The following is a 6,000-nucleotide window of genomic DNA, read 5'->3' as shown; positions in this document are numbered from 1 at the left end:
AACTTCCAAAAGTCTCTGAGTCTCTGTAGAACAAAGAGACCTCATTAAATATGCAGAGATGAGTCCCTTCCTCATCGCCATTGCCAAGTCTGTGTCTCAGAATCAAGAAATCTAGGATGGTTTCTGGACAAACTCCAGGAACTCCTTTTTAAGGTGGAATAATATTCCATTGTATATATACACCACCTTTTGTTTATCCACTCAACCACGGAGGGACACTTGTGTAGCTTCCACATTTTAACCATTGTGAATGTCTTTGGTGGGGGCTATCTTACTTTCCTTTTGTTCTATAGGAAATGAGTCCAGGGACATTATTTCTTATGCTAAAACCAAGATAGAAGTATGCAAAGGGTGTGTGGGTCCCTTCAAGTGGTGAGATCTGTCTAGGAAAACAATATAAACATGTGACTAAGAAGTCCCTCTTTGGAATCACACAAACTTGGATTTGAATTTCTGGGCCACCAGGCACTGTTTGTGTGGCATAAATAAATTATTCAGCTCCTTGAAATCCATTTCTTTGTGTGAAAATCCAGGATACTCATGAGATGCATCATGGGGTTGTAAAGCTCACAGCCCAAGTCAGGTACATGGTCAGCACTCAGAAATGGAGTGGGAAGGAGACAGGCATTTTGTTTCCTCATCTAGTCTGGTACCCTCCTGCCTGACCCAGAAACTTTCCACAAGGTTGTTCCCTCTGCCCTTTGCTGAATTAGCTCCTTTTTACCTTTAGATCACTTCTTAATTCCACTTGCCCCAATAGGATGTCTCCGGCTTTCTTGACTGAGTCAAGGCCCCCCTCCCTTTATACCTGCTCCTAAAAAGGTAGACTTGTCTTCCTAACAGTTAACATTCTCCCAGACCTAGCAGTATCTGGCCAATAGCTGACTCTCAGAAAATCATTTTACAAGTAGATGTATAAATGAACAAAAACTCTGTAAAATTAAAGATGATCCAGGTTCTCAAAGTAGGGACCTGGCATTGGCCTGGGCAGCCCACACTTCTCCACAGTCCTCTGCCAGACCTCCTCAATCTCTATCGTAGCACCTCACCTTCTGCCCCCCAGGGCCTGGCATATGCTCTCAAGACTTCAATCTTCCAAGTGGGGCCTGCAGCGAAAGCTGAAGGGGAGAAACTACAAGCCCTGCTAAGGTTTAAAGATGTGCTCACCTGAAATTGCACAATTCATCCCATGGGCTCAGCAGGAATGCGGCATTTGGAGAAATTACACCTCTGAGCTGCCAGAATATATTCAGACAGCCAAGAACAGAAGTTGGCCCAACTGGGACACATCCAGAGAGCAGCAAATATGCACAGTGAGCTTGCCGGCAAAGCATTTTTACTTCTCTGGGGAATGTCCAAGAATGGCTACCTATCTGTGGAACCCTTCTCCTTTGGTTCTAGGGTACCTAATCAAATGGTTTCCAAAACCAGTGCTGGGAGGGTAGGAAGGAGAGGAGCTACACATGTAAATGACTGCCGGAGCTTAGGGCTATCATCCTCTAAACTGTAACTAGTTGGTTTGGGGGTGGGATGGGATGAAAGGGGTGATAAAAGCACAAGCTATGGGATTTGCAAACCAGGGTTCAAATCCATGCTCTAACCATTACTAGCAGTATAACCTTGGCCAAGTTTCCACACCTCAGTGTGCCTCAGTTATCTCTTCTATAAAAGTGGAAAGATCATAGTACCCTTCTTCCAGGATTCGTTTGAAGATTTAAAAAGTGAGGGCTGCTGTGGGAAAAGGGGGTATCAGGGAGAGACTGCTGAGGAGGTGGGAGCTTCCCACAGCCTCACTTATTTAACTCCTAATTCAATATGACTTCAATAAATAGCAGTGTATTTATTATTTTTTAAAATTTATTGTAGAGCTAAACATGTTTATTTTCTTCAAAGCTTATGTTGATCCTCATTTGAGGTGTTAAAATATACTCTATTTTACATAATACAATGATATAGTTGATCATTTTAACATCCTTATTATGCAAAATAAAAGTTGCAAAATAAGGGGAAGAGAATTCTCTTTTTAATGTTTATTTATTTATTTTGAGAGAGAGAGAGAGAGACAGGGAGAGAGTACATGACAAGAGAGGGAGAGAGAGAATCCCAAGCAGGCTCTGTGATGTCAGCAGAAGCCCAGCCTGAAGCTTGATCTCATGAACCATGAGATCATGACCTGAGCCAAAACCAAGAGTTGGACACTTAACCAACTGAGCCACCCAGGCACCCCAAGGGGGAAAGAACTATTTATGAGATTATGAAATTGAAACCTCCTGGAACCACTTCTCTACCAAATGTTCTGCCAATTCTATCTATATAATGAGAGAAGCTTATGTTTATTAAGCACTAACTACCTGTGAGGCACTCATCTGAATGCTTATATGTGTACACTTTTTAATTTTTATTGTTAAAAGTGACCAACACTGGTCACTTGTGATTTGTCTCTTTGCTTCTCTGCATCACTACCCCCACCCATTTGCTCACTTGTGTATTGGTCATCTCCTTCACTGGAAGGTAAGCTCCATGAGGGCAAGGACTTTGGCTGACTTGCTTTCTGTTACATGCCCAGCCTCTGACAGCCATTCAGACAAGGGTAGGTGGCCAAGCATGACACATAAGGGTGGCTTGAGTAGCATTCATTGGAGAAAAGTCCTGGAGAGAGGAGCAGTAGGTGTGCAGATCCTCACCACCCACTGCATTCTGGAGCAGCACAAAGAGTTAGAGCAAGGTTAGAGATCAGGCCCAGTAGGACAACACTGACCCTCCAACTGTGTGATCTTTTCAACTGCCTGGTTAGGGAAGCACCGGCCCTTCTCCTAGCATGATGAGAGGCAAGGATTCAGTGGCATTATAGCATGGCAGAATTGCATGGTTGTGGAGCCATTATCTGGAGCTGAGCCCCAAGGTTTATCATTGCAGCTCTATAATAAGAAAAGCTTGAGACAGAATTTGTCACTTCAGAGTTTTTGGACGGGGAAGAATTGGTCTCTCACCCAGCATAATGGGGTGGTGGTTGTAGTGGTGGGAGTTGGGGTCCCAGACTTAGAACTCAGCAAGACTGATTTTTGAAATACTAGGCTGTGGCCAGTTTCTTCAGAGTATTGAAGGTTATTGAAGAAGGTCAAATCTTCTTCTGGGAGGCCAGCGTGGAGGAATTGGTTGTGGACAAGTTAACACTTACCCAACAGTAGCACATAACATGTACTCAATAAATATGGGTTAAATGAATGAATGAATGGCTTTTGTCCTTTTACTGTCACATGAAATAATCATAAAAAAACTTGAGCGACCATTAGCCATAGAGAAACTCAGTTCTATCTCTCCTTGTTTCTGTGCACACCCTGGGTACTCTTGCCTGCCTGTCTCCCACTCTTCTCCTTTCTGGGAGAGGCCACCCAGTTTTGCACATGATAGCCACTCTATGCATGTTGATCATTATTCTTGTTGTTATTGGTGCTCTTTTCATTGGCCAAATCTCAGTTTAAAGCCATTAACCAACATAATTGCCCTGATTCTCAGGAAAGAATGAACAAAAGTGCTGGAGCTTTTCTGTATGTGGACCATCTCTACCACTTTACATGTGAAGAATCTCAGAATCCACAAGTGAGAAGTGGCCTGTCCGAGTAGTGGGAATGTCAGAAGCAGTCTAAGGTCTCTACTTCTGAATCCCAAATAAATTAGAGCGTAAGTAGCTGCAAATTGTTTTGTTTAATAGGACTTGCCTTAGTCTCTAGTTACTGTTTCTCTTCGCCAGAGATTAATTGCCCCCTCTAGTGGGGCCATGTACATTCCAGTTTGCCACAGCCTACTACATCCCCCATTTCCTCTCACACTAACCTGCTTCACTCCTTTGCATCACCTAACTGGCCTCTGAGGCTTCTGAGTTTTCAACCCCCATCTATATACCTGTGCTTAGAAATTTAATCAGTACACAACAGACCCCCACTGGCTGCTTCCCAGTTAAAGAGTTGGCTGCCTTTAAAACTCAGGGGAAACTGGCCATTGCCTACTGCTTAAGGCAATCGATTTGAGTAATCCATAACTTGAGCCCCCCATCATTCTTTTTTTTTTAAACTATTGTTTACTATGTAATAATTTTATATTCTCTAGTAGATTCTAGGGACTGGGATGGAGACTTACTCTTTTACCTCTTGGTATTTTGCAAGTAACCAGACTTAATAAGGATCACACTTCTGTGTCTTCAGAAATTCCGAAGGAGCATGCTCAAAGACTCCACAGATTTGTGGCTGTCCTGGACAGGGACCAGAAAATGCATATGGCGATTTTGTATGATTCTACCATGAGTGACCCAAAAACAGAATTTAGAGAAACACAAGGTACTAGTCCTGTAGAAGAGTCCCATTAAAGACTTGTAAATAGATTCATCCCCACCAGAGGGTCATGGTAGGGACTATAAGGTCTGACTTGAGTCTGCAGATGTGTTTCATTCTGTTTGCCCCATGTTTTCAGATAAACAAAAGGAAACTGGGTTATAACCAATATTTACAAAATATGAAATTGTCATAAGTCAGACTTGTACCTTCTCCTGGTTAAAAAAAATTCATATTACATAAAGGCCCTGGTGCCCCCTCTTCCTGGGAACAATCAGATGAAACTATACATGTGCTGTAGCCCTACCCCCCAACACACTTCCACAGGTTATCACAGTCTCCCCAGGTCCCCCCGCTTCTCTAATGGCCCATGCAGGCATTTGCTTTTGTGACCCTGGCTTCATGCACCCTCAGTAGCTGTTTGGTGATTCCATCATTTCACCAGGGCAGCAGCCATCTTGTTTAAGGTCTGCATGACAGTATCATCTATATGACTGGTAAAGGCACAGTCTATGGCCTTGCAGCTAAATTGGGAGGGAAGAGAGCAAGTCTAACACTGTGGTGATGTTGAAACATGTGCCCACGTTCAGATGGATGGATGCAAGTGTTGAGAAACCCTAGAATGAGGTTTTCAGAATGGGACTTCAACCGAAAAAATTGGGGTTGGGTGGCAGAGGACTGGGAAGTAGATTAATTCACATCCCTCGTAAGACATCACATTTGAACTAAGAAACTGCTGAGTGATGGAAGAAGTCAGATCAAATCGCTGACAACCCGTCACAGCCAAAGCAGAATGTCTATTAATAAGAAATATTCCTTCTTTGTGGGAGGGGGTCCTGCTAAGAGCTTGGTGGTCAACTCAAAGTATATGAACTATGGCCGGTGGGGTAACTCAAACATTTTTACACTGATTCATTAGTAGGACTGTTTGCAAACTATTTGATTACATAAATCTGGGATCTCAGGGCATTTGTGAATTGCAGTGGAGCTCCAGAGTCCATGTGACACAAATTGCATGTTGTAAAACTTTGGAATCTGAGGCCTAGTGAGGAGAGCTGCCATTTATTTGGATCCATGGTTCTTAGAATAATTTTCAGAGTAAAAATCAAAACATTACAGACCAGTATATGTGAGTAACTTGGGGCTTTGTTAAAATACAGATTCTGATTCAGTAGATTTGGGCAGGGTCTGAGATACTGCTTTTCTAGGAAGCTACCAGGTAACTCCAAGGCTGCAGGTCAAGGGCCACAACCAAAAGTACACGGCAGATGTAGACTGAATGTAGCCAACTTGATGGTAATCTCAAAAATAATTCTTTTGGGTCAAGAGAAGCAAGTATTGGGGAATCTAGAGAGGAGGCTTGATTAGCAGAATGCTAAAACAAACCACACTTTGATCATTTTTTGAAAATCCCCCAGCAAAGCAAAGGAGTTCACAGGCCCCCATTCTCCAACAGATGTTTCCTGTGAAGTCATAGACTTTATTTCCTAGTGATTCTACTTAGAAAATGTCTCAGGATGGCATGAGGGCTGAGGCAGATGAGAGCAAAGGAACAGGAAAATAACTTTGTTGTGAGTGCTTTCTTCTCATTCCCTACCACGTGGTCTTGCAATTCCAAACCCAGGTCCCCTGTGATGGCTCAGGCAAAAAGCAAGGAGCTCTCCCTGCCAAA

This window comes from Panthera uncia, chromosome A2 (genome assembly GCF_023721935.1).
Source record: "Panthera uncia isolate 11264 chromosome A2, Puncia_PCG_1.0, whole genome shotgun sequence".
NCBI lineage: Eukaryota > Metazoa > Chordata > Mammalia > Carnivora > Felidae > Panthera > Panthera uncia.
The sequence above is the reverse complement of the archived record's forward strand: the minus strand, read 5'-3'. Positions refer to the sequence as shown.